This window comes from Cryptomeria japonica, chromosome 3 (genome assembly GCF_030272615.1).
Source record: "Cryptomeria japonica chromosome 3, Sugi_1.0, whole genome shotgun sequence".
Classification (NCBI taxonomy): domain Eukaryota; kingdom Viridiplantae; phylum Streptophyta; class Pinopsida; order Cupressales; family Cupressaceae; genus Cryptomeria; species Cryptomeria japonica.
This window is the reverse complement of record NC_081407.1, coordinates 776,056,877-776,078,236: the sequence shown is the minus strand read 5'-3', so window position 1 is coordinate 776,078,236 and position 21,360 is coordinate 776,056,877.

Sequence of the window (21,360 nt, the reverse complement as noted above, 5' to 3'; positions counted from 1 at the left end):
ATGTGCCAATCATCCTCTGCCAAGGAAAGCATTTCACCTTGTATACTTGTTAATTTTAATTATTGGGAAAGAATTGTGGGTTTGTGTAATAAATACTCATTTAGTATTTAATGTTATTTAAATTTGTTTCAAGCATTTATGTTAAATCAATATATATCAAAAGTTCAAAACACATCAAAAAGATCTGGAAACACAGAAAAATAAAAAATACCAGAAATTAAATATCCAAAACAATTTCGGGAAGATCCCCTTAAGGCCAAGAGGGATAGTATATCATAGCCTACCTATGCTTGAATTATTCCAATAAATCAGAGATATCTTATGATTAAGTTTATGTTACTAACACTAGTAAGAAATATCTATTTTATGGATTACATATTGATGAGCTCAAAATTGAGATTTTAGGGCTAAAACTAGGGCATTTAAAAAGGGGACATTACAAGTTGACTAATTTTATATTAGTATTCAAGTATAATGCATTCTATTGTTATAGTTGCAACATGGAGGCATTTAATTATTTATTACTCTACTATGGTCGAATTGTAGGGAGGTAATTTTTTCTCCTCTAAAACTGAAAGTTGAGGGTGAGAAGAATAGTATAAATGCCCTCATTACCTAGCATCATATTGGAAGGTGGCCAAAGATCCAGCTAAGAATCTAATGATCATCACATGTCAATATTGTGATAAGATGGGTCATATGAAGAAACTATGGAAAAGGTTAACTGATCAAAAATTCAACCAAGGAGGGCCTCAACTTAATGCATAGTCAAGGAAGTGTTAGCCTTTTATGCTTTCATGGCCAAAAGACCAATAGATTAGTTCAAGTCATCTATATGATACATAGAATCAAGAACGACATATCATTTAACTAACAAGCAAGATCGGTTCACAAAGTACACAACAGTCAACATGGGAATGTGTAGATACCCTATGGAGCGAAAAAGTTGATTTTTTTGTGTACTATGTATGATAGAAAACAAAAGTGTTCCCAAAAAATTATGCGTTGGGGTGGTATTTACAATAGTAATCTTCTAAACAAATCCCTAACACAAGCGATGAAGCTAAAGACTATAGAGAAAGCATGGTCTTGATGGAAGTCCAAAGTCAATCATCTTAAGTACTACATATGCCTAGATTAAAGATGAGACGAGAACCAAGTTTGATCCCAAAAGAAACTTATGATTACAAGGTACAATGACATTTATAAGGCTTATAGGTTGGTGTTGACACCAAATGATTGACTTTCAACAAAGGCATCATGATTAATGAAAAAGATGAATGTTTACGAACTTGTCTAGAGCTTAAAATTATCGAAGAATAACCAATTTTCACAAAGGATTCAAGTGTTAGGTCTACTTGAATAGGAGTAGGATTCTAAGCAAGCAGGTAATAGTCCTAGAATCTATTGATGGTAGCCTAAGATAGCATTTAGATGAAACTGATACAAGTCGTAGTGACAATGCTAATTTGGATGAAGAGGATCTTAAAAAGAGACCAAAGTGATGTCAAAGAAGAGTTGGATAGGTTCAAGTAAGTGAAACGATCAAGGAACAATCATTGAAAGGCAAGACCAAGAATAATATATCATCTTTTCTCTAGTCACCAATATCTATGGAGTTTTTGAGCCATTGGTATTTCTAGAGACAAAAAGGAACATTTGGATGGGAAGAGGAGATGGCAACCAAACATGAAAAACTTATGAAAAATAAGATCTGACCTCATAAATCTTACACCAAGGAAGAAAATCATTGGCTGCAAATGGGCATGTATGGTCAAATACAAGGCAAATGGTATACTAAACAAGTATAAAGCTTAGTTAGTTGCAAAAGGCCTCTCACAAAAAGAGGACATTAACTATCTGAATACCTTAGCTACTACAACAAAGATGAACACCATCACAACTTAGTTTAGCTAGACAATCCATAAAAAGGGACATTTTGCAGTTTACAAAGAAGCAGCATCTTCTATATAAACCAAAGAAAGCTCTCTATGGCCTGAAGTAGGCACCCAAGGCATGGTACAAGACTATGTTGTTGCATTTCCAAATTCATGACACCACCAAAGATAGAACATTAGACTATAGCAAAAAGGGTGTTGAGATATATGAAAGGGACACTTGACTTTGGCATTTTGTATGACAAAAGAAAAGATCCTAGGTTGTGTGCATTCACAAATTCAGATTAGCTGAGCTTTGTGGATGATAGAAAATCCATTTCTAAATATATTTTTAGCCTTGGCATGAAAGCACTCACATGGACCAACAAGAGGCAGCATGTGGTAGACTCTTCTCCAATTGAAGAACAATATCCAGGAGCAATCGATGTAGCAAGTGAGACATTTTGGATTAAAAGGATGTTGTTTACTGCTATATCTAATAAATTAAATATAGGAAATAATAATTCAGATAACAATGCATACTAGATTTAGGAGTAAAATATATCTTTATTCACATTAAATTATTACAGAGATGGTGTAATGTCCCCTAATTGGGAATGCCCTAAATTTGCGATAATTCTCAATTTTCAAGTGGGTTTAGAGTGTACCTTCACATGATTGAAATCCCTGCAAACAGATTAGAAATTATTTACAACAACAATAATTCCAATAAGCTGATTATAATAATCGAACATTAGTAATTCCATTGAAGAGTTATCAGTTCAATCATAAAGCATTAAACATATTTAGAAGGCTCAACCATAAGAGAGCATGGGAGAGTGAATTTGATGGGGTGTCTCGGATCCTCTACCTTAAGCCCAAGAGCAGATATACCATCCCTCTTGGCCTCATGTGTCCCATGCCATCCATATGAGGTGGTCTACCCAGTGAGTTCTCCGCTTTCCGTTCCCCCTCATCTTGCCATCCTTTTCCTTCTCTTTGTGATTGGTCTCCTTGTATTGACGCACCATGATAGGGGAAAGAGGTTACAATAGGGTGCCTTGGAAGCCATCTCCTCTAGGCGCAAGGGTAGTACCCTTTGTAACCCCTTGGCCTCATGGAACCATCTAGTCCTTTATTAGAGGTAGCGTACCTAGAGGAGTGCCCCATCACTGTACCTCTCTTGCAAACCCACTTTCCATCAACCATTGCTGGAAGTACTCAGAAAATAGGAAAGATTCCAATATCATACATATACTTAACATATAATAAATAAGTGTTAAGCACAAAGTTATATTGAGATAGGGGATGGGGGGCGAATTAGTAGAATAATCACCTTTTTAAACTTAAACTTCATTAATCACAACTACAACCACTATTCAAATGCAATGAATATGATACACAATATTTACGTGGAAACCCTAAAAGGGAGAAAACCACGGCAATAAAATTGCTTTATATAAATCATAGGTTTTATAACTTTTAGAGGCACCAACGCCTTATTCAATTTGTGACTACCAACTCACTAAAAGCACCAACCCCTCGTTCAAATCATGATCACAAGAGTTACAACTCTATTATCAATCTGAAATACTTTTCACAAAAATCTGCTATAAGCCTGATCACCAATCTGCTACAATGTCTTCCTCAAATTTGTCACAAAATGAGCATAATAATCTCCTTTAAGATCTGCACCAATTCCTTCTTCAATTCTTATGTGAAATGACCATTAGTTCTTCACAAAATTCTCTTCACCATTTGCTGTAATGAAGTTCCTTATACCACCTTATGTCTGGTATAAATCAGACCAAAAATCTGCTCTTGGTGTATTCAGCCTTTTCTTGAATATTCCCCAGCACACTTCTTAAAAATGATTTTAATATCCCTTTTATATCTTTCTTATACCTTTCATAGAAAGGTTCATAAAAAGGTTGTGACTTTTCAATGTAAAGACGACCATTGATTGGTTGTGACTTTTCTTAATAAAATTTAACTATGATCGCACCCCTTGGTGCAAGTTATCTCTTCATGAATTGCTTGTCTTAAGGATATTAATTGCTTATTTTAATTAGAATTATAAATCGCTGCCTTTGTCATATGGAATCCTTGTCCTTTCTTATAATGAGTCACACATTTTGAAATAACAAATAAATCTTTAATATAATTGCACCTCTTGCCTTTTGGTTTCTTCGCTGCCTTTTGTCTTTGAATAAGACAAAAAACGCTTTCTCTATTTGAATAAGACAAAAGAATTTGTCTTCTAGTGAAACAATTTGTCCTCTTAAACAAATTGCACCATTTTGGAATTATTAGTAAGATTGCACCTTTTCATGTTCTTAATAGTCAACGCTGCTTGATAATATAATGTGGTTTTTGTTATTTTATTGCCACCCTACACTGCAATGACATTATTACCCAGCCTTTGATTTCATTAATTAATTTGCTGTCTATTTTGTTTTGACTGCTACCATACTTATTGATTATTCATAATTCTTATTGCCACGTTTCAGATTTTGAATCTTCTATGATCACTTATAATTTGGGCTCTCTACAGATTATTGTAGAGTAATGCAGCTCGTGTAAATATAGTTTCTCAAATCACAAATTTCTTATTTGCTGCAGATAATCATTTTTTTCTATTCTTTCATCACTGTGCATTATACATGACCAATCGCTGATCTACAGGATTGTTCCCCATAGGCTTTCTTAATGGTAATTGCTGGGCATGACTTTAAACCACCAAATAACCAGAATACATATCGCTGCATCTAAGACATCAATGACAATATTTCAACAATAAGCTAAATAATTCACAAATCAGATGCAGTTTAATGGCTACTGTGATACAATCATAACAGCAATGTATTACTCAATCAGTAGGGTGCAGAAGTAAATTCATTAGTGCAGCATTCATTCTATTATATACAAAGGAACTCATACCAAACAGTATTAATCGATCGATCTTGTTGATGCATAATAGCTTCAGCAAGATAAGACATCTCTAACTATTCCTTTATCTGATATTTATAAATGCTCTCCTTAATTCTGTTCTAACCCCGATCCATTATCGGGCTATCATTTGATAGTTCAGATTTGCATATGATTATTGGGCTTCATAAAGAAATGATTATCCGGTTATAACATATTTTGATTGCCACCAATTATAATCAGATTAACACATTTAGTTATCAGACTTAACACAATTTTTTATCATCGATTATAATCGGGTTAATGCATTTGTTTATCTGTCATAACAAACTTGTTTATTACTGATTACAATCAGTTGCATCATGCATTGCCACCGATTCATTATCGGTTATTAACCATCGGTGATTGCACATTGTTTATATTACCAACCGAATGATATCTTGCAAATGAAACCGATTAGGATCGGTTAAGAAGAGGCACCGACCAAGGGATATCTTGGTCGATCATGTCCAAAGGACATGACCGATCAAGGTATCTCTTGATCGGTCCCCCTTCATTGGTATGTATACACCGATGGAACATTGTGGGAGATGCATAGAAATTCATTAATGTTCTCTCTCCATCTGCAGCAAAGCAAAATCAGAAATATTATATTGTGAATCAACAAAGAAATAATAATACATTACATTGCATATATATATAACATGTTCTTCAAATTGAAAATTGAATATACATTTACAATCTACTGTATATTTAATGCCATATCAAGTACAACGTAATTGGTTCGATGATCCTCTTAAATGTTGGTTGAAGTCCTCTTATATCCCTCTAGCGAATTTGGATGGTTGTGGGTTTTCTTTGAGGTTGTGACTCTCTGAGTAAGGCATGTCTCTTTGCTGCCAGATTGAGATGCCTGTTGCTAAACGCACCCCTTCATGGCTTAATCGCTTTCCATAACTTATTTATAAGTCTTAACAAATACCTTGTTCGCATTGGAGGGAACTATTGCTAGATGATCGACTGATAAGGTGATTGTTACCTTATTTCCCTGCAATGTTATCTTGGTTCCCTGCAATCTATTTCGTAATCATGACTACTGTTGCATTCATTATTGATGTTAACAGCAGAAATTGTGAAGTCTCACGATCTTTCAGATTACCTTGTCAAATCAGAGCTATGAAAGATGGTAGGCCAAGGATTACAACTGGTCCAACTCTATCATACTACCTTCCTTGACGGTACACAATATATTTAAAGGACCCGACAGTTGCCAAGAGGAACACAACCGTCGACCAACCGACATATAACTACTCAAGAATGACAAACAACTTAATACAAACAATTAGTACATTGTTGGATAAATAATATTATCAAACATAACAATAGACATTGTACGTAACTACATCATCCCCCCCCCCCCAAAAGAAAAATTCATCTTCCAAACAACACATAAACTTCAAATAATATTTGGGAAGACTAACAACAAGAGTGTAGACAATGAATCAACACTTCTTTAGTCCATCAGCTGGTTCATTCTTGTAATGTCTCTTTTTGTAAATGCCCTAGTTTTTGCCCTAAAATCACAAATCCAGAATGAAACAATGGCAAACATGGCTAGGGATATGATGAGATTAGCCTATTTTTTGAAACCCGCAATGAGATTAAACTACAATGTAGATATAACTCATGAAATACATCCAATTCCAAGGTTAGGTATGTATAAACCAATATCAACAATTACATGGAAACTCAACCATAATGAGGGTTGAGTTGGAAGACATGATGAGGTGCCCCAAGTACCCTCTACCCCAAGCCCAACAGCAAGACCTTATCCGTTGTGGCCTCATATGGTCCTTAACCGATGGTCCTCAACCATCACATGAGGTGGCGTACCTAGTGAGGGCTTTAAACCATTCCCCTCCATCATATCAACCTTTCACCTCTTATGATTTATTCACTTCAACAATTGATCCATGTGGAGATAGTAGGGAAGATACAATAAGGTTCCTTTGACCATCATCTAGTCATCATTGTAATACCATAATGATTTTACTTCTTGTATTTGTGAGCCATGGTGGAGAAGAGGGGAAAGATTGCAGAGAGTGCCCTAGAAACCATCTCTTCCTAGACACGGAGACCCTACCCTTTGTACTCCTTTGGCCTCTATGGGCTCACCTTGTCCCACTTTGAGGTGGCATATCTAGAGGATGCTCATACTTGTACCCCTCTTATAATATTCTCACACCTTTCTTCACCATGCTTAGAAATGTTATAATAGAAGAAGAATCCATATATGATCTCATTGATATTATTTCCACTATATATGTATACATATTCAGCGAATATATAAATTGCTAACATCTTTATCATATATATATACCTAATTTCATTATTATTATGATCATCATCATCATCATTATTATTATTATTATTATTATTATGGTCACTTATTCAAATTATTAATATATTCCATTATGCATGTTATCAGTATATAAGACTGCTGATTATCTTGCTACTTATACTCAGATATCTATCTCTTATTGTGACTGTTTGCCAGACTTATTCGTTTTCCTTAAATATTGATTCTTATGATTAAGAGACAGAATGAGTTTACAGTTCTATATTCATCCCATTGACAATCCTCTTATTATCAGACATATATAAGGATTATCACATTACTTTATAAACACATATATTTAAATCATTTAGTAAATTGAATGCATCTATTATTGACTTTATCTTTATCACACCTTTTCAAAGAGTACACCCTTACGTCCCTTCATTAGTTACCGGCTACCTTAAGTCATGTTATTAACATCGCACCTTTATGAAATGGTGTTTCCTCTTTAAATTGCTGACTTGTATCTCTCCTTGATTGCTGATCTGATTAGTATAAGTATACTGAAGTCTTTATTAATTATAAATCTGTTATTTAAACATGGACCTTTCAAAATACCATTCCCTTGCTTATCAATGTTGTGATATTAGTCAAATGCAGCCATCCATGTTGTGATATTCCTTATTTTCCTTAGTTATATAATCACTGTTAATAACAGTAAAATTGTTGTCTTTATCATTATTGCTTTAATAATGAACATGTAGTTATGAATAAAAATATTAAAGAATATTTGATATTAATAAGATTATTAATATGTGATATGTAACATAAATATGAAGGCATATTGGTAATCTATTTATTGATGAGTTTGATTATTTAATACTAAGGAGGTTCATTAATATCTTTAATTTGAATGAACAATAAACTCATAATTAAATAATTGGCGGATAAGCATATTCAGCTATAAAACACTATTATTTGATAATATGGGAATATCACAATCCTCCCCACTCAAAATTGCTTGTCCTCAAGCAATTGACAATTTTCTCAAACTGAGCCATCTATCAATAAAAACACAAAGTGTATATGAGACATACACAAAGTATATGTAATGATAGAGATAAATATCAAATGCCAATTGATAGTTAAATATTTAATATTTATCTTTATCAATTGGCATTCAATAGTGATAATTTTAGTTGTCTAAGTTCTTGACTCTGGTCTCCATTCCCAAACCCCCTCATTGTAATCAAATTTCTTATATGACAAGAGATCCCACTAACCAGTGGGGGTTTAGGAGTGGAGACACTAATAGGTTAGAGGGGTAGTCATGATAAACTGCACAAGGTGTTAGAAGTAAGAAAACCCCAACGATAGAAGGGGTGCTAAGAAAAAGAGAAAAAAAAGTGTTTTTTTATTGTTTTTGTCACTTTTTAAGTGACTGGGCAGTTTTTGGGCTTGGGTTTGCACCCGGGTTTGCCCGAGTGTGGCTTGAGGCCCTGTTGTGACCATTTCACACATTGCCCCATTTGAAATGGGGACCCCCTCTTTTTGCTCGTTTTTCGCTCGCCTTTCGCTTCGTTTTTTAGGGTTTTGGTAGTTTGTCAGTTGTCTGGATTAGGGTCGAGCCTTAGGGTTTTAGTTACCGTCTTTTCAGGCCAGAGTCCAGTCAGTCTTGAGAGCTTTTTGAGCTTCCTCTCGTAGGATGCAAATTTTGAATGAAGTGAATTCGCCTGAATGGTCTATTTTCAATTGGAATTTTGAATGCAGAGTTTAAATTTGTCTAAGTGTTAATGATGAAATTGTGAATTTTATCCAATTGAGTAATTTTGACCAAATTTTGAGTTTTTTGATATTTGATCCCGGGCATTGGAAATGATTTGTTTTTACCTTGTGAAGTGATTAAACTTGTGAAATCTTGATATTTTGGCCTGTAGGAGCAAAATCGCTCCTGTCCCTCAGTGAAGGACCGGAGCTCGTTTTCAAAAATCTTACTGTCTCTGCAGGATCAAGATGGTTTTTCGGTTGGAAATAGTAAAAGGAGGCATGATCTTTCCGTTGAATATAAATTGAAGAATTTCACGAACACGGAAATGCCACAGGAAGCAAAATCGCTCCTGTCCCTCAGTGAAGGACCGGAGCTCAAAATCAAATATTGCCTTGTCCTTGCAGGATTTTAACAACTTGACGATTTGAAGAGGTCCAAGGAAGTGCATTTTACCAGTTGAATATAATTTGAAGGCACAAACATGAAGAAAAGTGGACCAAAATGCAAAATCGCTCCTGTCCCTCAGTCAGGGACCAGGGCGAAGTTCAGTGTAGCTCTCGTCCCTCTCCCAGGGACCAGAGCGAAATTCTTCATAGGAAAAAATTCAGGCCAAAGCAAGCAAGTTTTAGGTTTGAGGCAAGTAAAGATGGTGTAACGAATTCATTGAAGACCAAATTGAAGATTGCATGACACCAAATGAGACCTATATTGGCCTAGGCGCTCCTGTCCCTCAACCAGGGACCAGAGTGATTTTTGCCTTAGACCAATTTTTCACCAAGTTTGAACAAATTTCATGCCAAGAATAGGTGAAAGGGGGTACTACAAGACCATTGAAGATAATTTTTGAGGTTAGCAAAGTGAGATGAAGCCTACAAGAACAAGTTCACTCCTGTCCCTCAGCCAAGGACCAAGGCGAAATGATGATTATCTTGCCTTCCACTTAAGTTTAGACCACTCCAAGTCCGGATACAAGGTGACAAGGACGTTTTGAAGCATCTCAATGAAGAACGAAGTTATGAAGATCGCCAAGGATAAAGGATTTACACCAAAACACCTATATCGCTCCTGTCCCTCAGGCAGGGACCAGAGCGAAATTCCTATAAAGGCCTAGATTTTGAAAGTTTATCAAGTATTAAGTGGCCAAGAGGGATCAAAAGGATTTCATTTTACACGATGAAAGCAATGGCAAGTTGATGAAAGTAAGCATGAACCCAGAACATTGAAGTTCGCTCCTGTCCCTCAGTCAGGGACCAGAGCGATATCCACCATATTTGCCAATTCATTCAAAATTCATGCCAAGTCTAGATTGTACATGGTTGCGCAGGGTCTAAGGCGTCTTAAGAAGATGATATGCAAAGGTTTCAAACGTCAAAGGGTCGTCAATTGAACCAAGGGACCTATATCGCTCCTATCCCTCAGTCAAGGACCAGGGCGATTTGCACATGATCATTCACTTTCCTTCAAAATCAAGACAAGGCAAGGATATACATGATTAAGAGTATCGTTTGGAAGGCAATGAACAAGAGACGAAGGATACAAAACGACAAATTTTGGCTAGAACTTCAGGATCGCTCCTGTCCCTCTCCAAGGGACCAGGGCGATAATCTATTTAAACATCAAAGTGTCTCGTAGAAGTCAAGGGAAGTAAAGTGGAATGAAGAAACAATGTCATTGCTTGCCATATAATGAGGATTGGTGATTAAAGAAGCGAGATCAAGGAGAGAAATACCAAGATCACTCCTGTCCCTCACCAAGGGACCAGGGCGATATTAGCTAAACCACTCATTATCCTTCGAAGATCATGTCAAAGCAAAGTTGCAAAAGGTTTAAAGCATCATTTGGAAGGCGATACAAAAGAAGTGAACATCAAAATGTTACCAATTTGAGCTAGAAATGGAAGTTCGCTCCTGTCCCTCTCCAAGGGACCAGGGCGATAATGGTCACAAAAGGCACTCATTCGCACAAGCAAGTCAATCAAGTTCGAATTTCCCAACGAAAATGCTAATTTCAACGTAAGGATGGAGATTTTGAACGTCAAAAGCATAAAAATCGAGACCAAATTGAGATTTCGCTCCTGTCCCTCAGTCAGGGACCAGAGCGTGAGGTTTGTACTTTTCACCTTTTGAAATTTTTTTTTGGCGCTACAAGCATTTTTTAAATTTATTTTAAATGCTAAAATCGATAGGTTTGAAAATTCAATTAAATGGCATTTAAAATATAGCGCAAGACATTAATTAATTAATTTTTTGCCTTTTAAAATCGAATTTGTTAATTAAAAAAAACAAAGGCATTTAATAATTAATTATTAATTTAATAAAAAAAAAATCAAATGGAGCGCTTTTACAAAGGTCGGCCTTTGTTATTTATTTAAAAAATCGTTTTAATTGCTATATTTTGCAAAAAGTCGGCCTAGAGGTGAATATGAAGGTGAGCGCTTATAAAGGGAGGGTGAAAGCTTCATTTTTACATCGTTATTTGTCATCTCTTATATGCGATTTGGAGTATACAAAGAGGAAGCGAATTTCATAAAGGAGAAGTGCGAGTTTCTATCCAAAGGTGGTGCAAAGTATTATCAAAGGGGTGCGAGTTAGAGTTAAAGCGAACTTGCCAAGGATATTGGAAGATCACGTCAAGGACATCCCCAAAGGTGGCAAAGTTGATAGGAAGGACGTTCATTATCCTTGAAGATCACGTGGCAAAGGCTTCAAACGTTAATTTTGCCTAAGCGAATCCATTTGTTTTGCATTCTAGAGTTAGCTCTCAAGTGAGGTATGGCGATATGGGTTTATTGTTTTGATTTTGAATGTTGATCGTCATGGCTTAAATTTTGAATTTTGAAATTTTGAATTCCACTAGCTCAATCGTTTTTTAGGAAATGATAACTCTAGGACTTATCATGAGGTTTCCTAAAATTTACTCTCTAATTTATGTTATACATTGCAAAATCTAGTTCTTATTATGAAATGTTGTGTAGGTATGGCGACCCCGAAGGCGGGAGCATCCACCAGCCGTCCAGCTCTCATGAAGGAAGATCAAAAGTCCGAGGAAGTGGAGACCAAGATCGTGTCGAAATGGAGCAACATTGGAGACACTAACTTGGGCAACTTCAGCACGAAGAAGTTTCGAGAGATCCCTTACATTGGCAAGCCATCACCTGTCGCCCGGAGAATAATCGAGAGTGGCATCATTAAGGCGGTCGGCTTCCCTCCAGTAGTTCAGTGCCATGAGTTGATGATCGAGTGTGCTCGTCATTATGATCCTCAGTCCAGAACGATCATGTCCAATGAAGGAAATACTTTAGCCTATCTTTCAGAGGAAGCTATAAGTGAAGCTTTCCATCTTTCAGAGCATAGAGACATGATATATAAGAGCATAGAAGGAGCCAGGTCAATGTACGAAGATGATCCAGATGCTTGTCTAAGCATAATCAACAAGAACTGGTTACTCAAGAGTCGTCCTCGCCTGAGCAAGATCCCGAACACACCGCACAGGATTGATTTCCAAGAGGAGTACAGAGATTTGATCACAATGCTCAACCGAGTTACAGGAGCCCCTCACGCCTTCTATTTTGAGAAGTGGATGTTCTACTTCATCCAGGTGATCGTTCAAGGGAAAAGAACAATTCATTGGGCTAGGATGATTAGCCATTGCTTGGACGTATAGTTGAGGAGACTCAAGGCTACCAAGTCCTTCCACATGAGTTCATACGTCATATATGCCTTGATTAGGAGCTTCGAGTACGCAGGACTACCTCACAGAGGAGTGATTGGAAGAGGACCCGGCGAGGTCAGAGTTTGTGATTCCTATGTCCACTTGCATCATCCGCCAGGAAGCAACTACAAGCTAGTTAATGATACCTTCACGATGAACATCACAAGGACGTTGCAAGGTGGGATTCACAACAGATTATCTCAGGATGCACAGGAATTAATAAAGAGGTACGGTGCTTGGTTTATTCAGTTTTCGAAGTTCACTTATATTAGAGTGCATGGATGTCCTTTACCTCCATACATGTTGCCGAGATATCCGACAGATAGAATTGTGTTACTTGAAGTAACAAGACAATTGGCAGCATATGCAAAGGCATTCAGACACAAACATGGAAATGGAGTTCCAGTACCTATCATTTTGGGCAATTCAGTTGAGGTATGTCCTAATGCTTTAGCTATGGATGACGCAGAGAAGGAGTTAGCCTTGTATTCTTTTTCATCCTTTGCTTTGAGAGAAAGCTTTGATCCACATGGACATTTAGAGGAGACAGTCGGTAGGAAGTTTAAGCATGAGTACCAAATAGAAGATTTTATGATGAATCTCTTAGATGATCTTGAAGTGAAACGAAAAATGCATTCTAGATTGCCTTTGGATTTCATCAGGAAATGCAGGATTTACAGAGTGGCCGACCAAGCACAGGACAGTGGCAGACATATCCAATCATCCTATGATCGAGAAAGCAAATCAATAAGGTTAGATTGGAATGAGCCTGAGGTCGTGGATCTAGATGCTTTGATGGCTCCAGTCTTGTTTTGTACTCGCAGATGGGTTGATGTACAGCATCAGAAGTTGAGGGAGCAAGGCATAGCTATGACTTTCACTTTGGAAGAGAAACCAGTCGAAGGTGGAGCTAGTGTGAGTGAAGGCAATCCTAATCCTAGAAATTCAGGTGAAGGTAACCTTCGATGTGCCAGTGAAGGCAATCTCCATCCAAGAGGTTCGAAGAGGAAAGAAAGGCCAGAAAAGAGAGAATCTTCCAAGAAGAAGCAAGGGGCCAATCGAGATCGTTCATCCGGTACATCTTCTAGACCAGAGAAGAGGACACTTCAAGTGGAAGAATTTATGGAGTCTATGGTACAGAATGATAGGCAGGAAGAAGGACAGGCACCGCAAGGGTCACCAGATGGATCTCTCCAAGATTATGAGCTAGATGAAGATAGAGAAGACAACGAAATATCATCCCCTCCCAGAGAAGAAGAAGTAGTACATAAGGAAATTCAAGTCAAAGAGACAAGATCGGCCATCCCGGATTGGTTGAAGGAAAGATTAACTAAGGTGATCGTGATAGAGGACGAGGACAATGTAATTGATTTAGAGAGCCTTGTTGGACGTTCACACGAAGTAACAGAGAAGAGGAAGGCTACCAAGATGTCCAAGATGATTAGAGATGAGACTGGATCCAGAAAACTACAGATAGCTACACCGGCAGTAAACAAATATGAAGGTGAGATCCTAGCAGAGGAATATGATATACAGACATTTGAGCTAGGACCATCCACAGCAGAGCAGACACTAGATGATGCCACCGATTCATTTGAGGCATTGAAAGACAAGCTTAGAGAAGAAATGGAGAAGAATAGAAAGCTTGAGAGAGAGAGAGGTGCATGGAGGGCATATTTCAGTCATCTCAATGAACCTTTGGGACGTCAGGATCCAGCTAGATCACCAGTGCCGGCGCTTCCCCTTCAATCAATTAATGAGGCAGAAAGATTCAGGAATATGGTCCAACGTACGAGTACTTGGATGGACAAATCTCATACAGTTGCCATAGAATTTGTAACAAGGATGATGAAGACTATTCATAGGGCTATCCAGGTTCTTGAGATAATCCACAACTTGATGATAACAGTAGCTGCTTTTGCTCATACCAGAGATGTTATCATTCCTGTATTGAAAGTAATTAGACAAACATCGAGGAAGGTCTTAGCGCAGGAAAAGATCATGGATGGAGGGCCTCACAGTTTGCTTCAGTGGTCAACCTTACTCCATATGAAGAGTGTTCTCTTTGAGGACATCAGTACTAGATGTAGCCAAGTTGAGGAGGTGATCAATCCGATCCAGGACAGAGTATTTGAGGTACTTCGTACCATTCTTGGCAGGAGGATCGAGGTCGAGACAGATGTGGATTTGTAGGAATTGGAGGATAGAATCAAGGTCATCTTTTGCAAGGACGCTAATATCACAGATGAGCAACATGATCAGATGTTTGCCACCATGCTCCTGATTGAAAGAACAAAGGAACTTGAATCTTCATGGGACGCAGCTCTTCTAGATGCATTCGATCAGGTCATTCACTTGGAAGAAAGTATGAAGAATCTTCCCGAGATTCCAATGGCTGAGATCGAAGGGATCGTATCAAAATTCACTGCATATGCTAAAAAGGAACATTGGAAAGGGAATAAGATTCTAGATGAGAGGTTGTTATAGATGACATGGCACCTTAATTGTCATGTCTCCTAGGTTTTTGTGCCAAATTTAATATTTGGCTATGCATTTAATATTGTTCAGTAAAAAGGAGGCCATTTGTAACAAACCCTAATTAGGGTTTGGGTGTCATGATCTTGACCGTTGATCTGCTTTCAATCTGGACCATTCATTGTAATTGAGGATGCTATTTATACCCTCATTTTCATTTCATTTGTAATAGAATAGTGAATAGTTAGATATCAGAGAATTTGATGTATTAGAGAGATTAGAGTTAGAAGCAATTTTACTTTTGTAGCAAGATTGAGTTTGAGGAAAGGAATTCAAGCAATTGTTGTACATGATGACTTTGAAATCAATGAAATATTGAAGTTATGGTGTTTTGTTGCAACTTTCTTGGTTATCTTCATGGTTGTTCAATTTAATTTAATCATGCTCAATCAAAGTAGTGTGTTAATTCGAAGGACAAAGTGTGAGACTTGATCTTTGGTAGGATTCGCTTTCCAAACCACTAGCTTCTTGCTGATTGTAGGAACGCCTTGCGTGGTCAACTGGAGATATTTGAATCACTTAACCTTCAATCATTATTGTATCTTAGATATGTACCTTCGTGGTAGTGTCTTTGATCTTTGATGCGTTGAAAATCATTTCGTTACCTTAGAAGATCGCATCAATTTCAATTGAGTTGTTATTTTATGGCGAAATTGAAGTTGGTAGAATCTTGCCAAGTCTTGTCCACATGAAGTCACTCTTAGGGTTAGATTAGATTAGACCTCTTGCAAACCCTATCCTTTTGTTATTTTTTTTGAAAAGCTTCTTTAATTTAGTAAAACTTTGGAACGTAAGGCCCCTTGAGGACACAGCAAATCACATCATACCACTGGAGCTTATCCACACGTAGAGACCCTACTAACCAGAACATTGGAGTCATCCTAACTGATCCTTCTTGCGAAATCTTCAGCAGTTAGAGACTTTATTCAAGAGAGGATAAGATGCCTTTAGGTATTTTATTCTGTGTATGATGGTGTACAAAATACACGTCAACAGGCCCCTAGGGTGAACCTAAGCCACACCCAGGAAAACCCAAACCCGGACGAACCTTGTCTAGGTGTGCCCGACTGCGGACATGTTGGTGTACGTTTTATCATCTACCAAACATTAGAATAAGATACCCAAAGGTATTCTATCCTCTTGTGAAAAATCATGGTTGATTCCAAGGTCTATATGTGCGAACAAGCGACTTTCGTGGAAAAGCTACTTGGGCAGTTGTTGTGATGTATTCACACATCGCCCCATTGCAAATGGGGACCCCTGCCTTTTGCTTTCTAGGTTAGTTTTCTTTGCTTGGTTGTCTAGTCTTGGTTATTAATCTTTGCATTAGGGAGTTGCCAGAGAGATCATTAAATAGCAAGGTCTGCTTGAATTGAAGTGGGTCAATAGGTGGTCCAGATCAGGGTCTCTGTTGAAACCCTCCTCTTAGTTAGGCCCGAGTCTTGTTTCTAGGGTTGTCTTGATTGAGTTTGAGGAAGTCTTTGTGTCATGCTAGGAGTCTAGCCTTTTGAGACCTTTGCCATTGAGTCAAGTCAAGGATGCCTTGGACATTAAGTTGAGCAAGCTTTTGATCATGAACAATGAGGAATTTGGGTGAGAACCTCAAATTCGCTCCTAACCCTTCCAAGGGTGCAGGAGCGAATTCCTCAGAAGAAAGCTCCCCCCCCCCCAAACTGGATGAAATACTCTATATCTGGGCCTTGTTTGATGCAATATCCACTTACCTATCCCTTGGAGAAGCATAACAATGAGAGTTGAACGCAAAGGCTAGAAGACAATGGAGAATTTGAGCTAGATTGTGAATTTCGCTCCTGACCCTTCCAAAGGTACAAGAGCGAAATCTTCCCTAGCTCTCTTTGCCCTCCTATTTTTGGACAAAAACTTCACTATAAGGCGTGGATTGGGAGGAATTAGCTTGAATTAACCCTTGGAGATGCCTTGGACAAACTTGGACTTGGAAATTTGGAGATGTTGTGACCTTTTTCACACATCGCCCCATTGCAAATGGGGACCCTCTCTTTTTCTGCTTTCTAGGGTTTTCATTAGTATCCCGTGGCCTTCCGTTTCAGTTTTGTCAAGCCTTGCCCAATTTTGAGCAGTTCAGGTCCTAAGGATTGAAGGTTAGTTTTTGCAAACCATGTGATTCCAGAGTCAAGACACCGCCAAAGTGCCTAGAAAGGACAAAGGACGAAGATCACAATTGATTTGGACGAATTTGGACAACTTTCTATTTTTAGAAAGTTTGCTTTTTTGCTTTTTCGCAAGAGCTAGAAGTTATTTGGAAAAGAAAGTTATTAAACAAACAGGGGGTAAAGAGTACTACGTGTACTTACTGAAATGGAAAGGTCATTTAACAGAGGATGCTACTTGAATGACTGAATTAGACATCAACAAGCATGGGAGCAACCTTGCAAGTTTTATCAACAGGAGCTCATCAGCCATATTTTTGCTCCTTGAGAGTATGATGCAAGAGCATCATTTTATCTTGTTATAGATTTTAATTACAATGTGATTTTAGGTGTTTGATCGTTTAAGGAGGTGTTTCCTTAAGTTTGGACAAATAATAAGGGGTTTTGAATGCTTAATTTGTGAAATTTGTTGGCATGGGAATGAGGAAAGTAGTTAATGTTGTTTAATCATTTCCAAACCAAGAGAAAAATCAATGTTATATTGTTTTGGAAAAAAGAAATATTTTTTTCGTTTTACAAGTATGCTGGGAGAGTGGTACCAATGTTCTAGACGTCCATTTTGCAAAAGAAATGGGATTTGAAGCTTTCCTGTCTGAAATTTCTTGTGTATGTGGAGTTATTAGTTAGTTTTTCATCATTTCTGAGCATTCTATGAAATTTTGAGCGGTCCAATTGATATTTGGAGATGTCAAAGGTAAATACCGACCTAATGCACTTTGTTAGAGGTCTTGAAATGAAAAATTAACTCAGAAATGAATTGTTTACCTTCACTGCCCTGTCAAAACCCTACATAGGGCTTTAGTGAGAAATTTGCAGTTTTGGGGGTCAAACACCTACCCAGCTGTTGAAGTAGGGTCTGTAGGTATTTGTCAACCCACTCCACTTATTCAAATAGTTTTGTACCCTTTTGACATGTGTGAGGGCATTATTTCAAGAAAACTCAATTTTAGCAACCTAGAGAACTAATTTGGACTTGATTTTTGTCCATTTTGAATGGTTTACATTTCAGACTGAAGGCTGCCATTTTGAAGGAAGAGTTGTATCTCCATAAAGGGTATATGAAAATGTGTTTGGATTGCCAAGAAACTCCACAAAAGTTTCTGTCCCATCCGATTTGTCCTAAAATAGGGATACTAGGAAGAGACAATTTGTCAAACAAGTCTCTAATCATTGTACTTTTTCTGCGAATTCCTTTCCCTCTACATCATTTGGTAATTCTACTATTTTTGTCAATGGGGTATAAATACAACTCCTGAAGAATTCTCAGGGCTCAAACTTTGATATGTGACCCTACTTTTCCTACTTATAGCTCCTATCTCATGATGTCAATAATGTATTCCAACTATTATATATATATAACCCATAAAAACATTAAAGCTAGTATGAGCATTAACTCTTGAACAATTGTAGGAATTTCATATATTATCGGTTAGGTGACACCCTATAAATATAAAGTTAATTGTTTCTACCAACTAGAAGATGCGTAATGACAAAAAGTTGTGTATGACATATATGATTCAAAAGAAAATAATGAATATGTAATTGCCTTGATGACACCTCAAAATAATTTGTTATTTGATTTTATCTCATTCGTTTGTGAGACATATGCATTATTGTTGCCTTTCTTGTACATTGCAAAACAAAATATTTTGTTCTAGACTTGAGGCTCTCAATCTATTAAATTCCACAAGGTCTTGGTGAATCCAATGTCATGACCCCATTCGAATGCTAAATTTCTAGAACCAAACAAATAAGAGAAAGCTCCTTGTATTATCTTTATAGAATATTAATAGCCAATACAACATAAGACATCATCAACTATGTCACACTTGATTAGCCACGGGAGCCGTTCACCATGGATGAGAAAGATGAGTAAATAAGTATTCAAATTCTCCATTCATAAGATACGGAGGAAACTAAAAATAGTGTTTGTATTCAAGGCGAGGTTCAAACAAATATCATATCTTGCGTCGGAATAACATTTAAGATATTGATGTCGAATCAGGAGCACTGATCGGGCGTCATGGCCGGTAAGAATAACATACAAGACAGCTTCTATGCCAACACAAGAGTTATTGTCAAGTAGCATATTGAATGAAGAATTTCCCATACCGGTCTTGCTAAAGGCATTTGATTATATCAAATACAGTATCGTAATAAACAGTTAAGGATAATCTGCGTATACAAAGAGGGATTAGTTATATCGACAATGGGCATTATCCGTCTTACTTGAAAATAATCATTATGCTTAACCATTATTTTTTATAAACAAAACCGATTTGCTTACGATATGAAAGGGTACCATTAACGGCAACAAGAAGCAGCGGTTTGGAAGAAACAGCAGACGTATCCCTTAGAGCCACCTCATCGCATTATATATAAAGACAATCAAATCATTTCGGAGGGGGTAGTGGTAATTTGCAGGAAATACTATTCCAAATTCCAATTTAGAAGAGCCAAAGGAATCTAGATGGGAAGGCCTAGTAACGTGCACAGTGAGATTCAGGGCTATTCGTATTAGTCCAGCATTATAAACTCAGAATAATATTATACCCAGATCCCAACGACAATAATTGTTGTACTTGTTATATATACCAGAACGGATGATAGCCATCCATATTGTAATTGACAACATCGATTTGATTCATTACAAATATATGTAGTTTATTTGATCAGTGAGCCATTTTGCGTCTAATACGGATTGACAACGATACTCTACAGTACAAACTTAACTGTACAAATCATAAACGGCTGGTGGTTTAACCATTACCAACTATTATATATATATATATATATATATATATATATATATATATATATATTTGCATTCTTATTTCTCAACATCTAAGCTTATTGTGAGAACCAGTCAGTAATTGACCCATACCCCCTTTACTGCCTGACAAGTGACATTACAGTGGTATCAGAGCCACCTATCCTGACAGCCTGTGGAGATTTAGTGAATGCAAACATATCAGCGAAGGAAGGGTCAAGCAGCCATGGCGGAGCAGTTAGAAAAGGAAATGAAGTCATTCATGGACGTCGACCCCCTAAACAACTCCTTGGCCTGCGAGGGTCAAATTATAGGCCAAACACTTCTGCACACCGATCCTCATAAAAATGGGGACATTACAATCCGCCCTCTCTGAAATTGCTTGTCCCCAAGAAATCTCAGTTGCAAGGAAAACTCGATTCCACCCAGGTCCCAAATGAAGATGTATGTAGTGTCCCTGCTTTCACCAAACAGCTCCAATACTGACACCACCAACTGAACCTGCTGTATTAATTCATTGGCTGATGTGAACCATGCCAACGGTAAAGGTGCAACGGGAACCCATATAAGGCAGCCATAGATCAATGTAGAATCTAAGAAGATGAAATCACCTACCAACAAGTGGATAGCTGCCATATCATATGAGGATGAATATAACTTGAGTGGCTGATCCACTAAGAGTGTCATCATAAAAATCATCATCACCCTCAAAATTTTCAGAGTTAGGTAAACTTTGTCTATCATGAATGTGTTGAAGAGGGAGCTTTGTTTGTTGAGCTAACAACTTGGCTTGCTTTGCCCTTTCTAGCCATCCATCAATCAACTTTTGAGACTGCTCCATATCAATTGCTCCAAAGTGTCTGAATCCCCTGCATTCGCCCTTTCCAAGCACCTCTTCAATGCAAACTTCATGTCACATACTCATAGATTCATCTTCACAATTTCCCCCATATGTAAGGACTGCAATTTCATGAGAAGTATGGAATATAATTCTGTTGTCTCCATACAGATCAATGATGATATCGTGTCATTGCAAACTGCTAACTTCATCATGAGTAGTCAAAATACTAGTGGCTGCTCCACTAAGTAGAGGATCAACCTCCACGTTGTTAGGGGCTAATAACACATGTTAGTTTATAGTTGTTTGGGGTGTTTATGTTTAGTTATGTATGGGTTGCCAAGAGGTTCCCATGGGGTAGTTGGTAGTTGGTAGGTTGTGACGGTTGGCAGCCTGGCCAACCGTT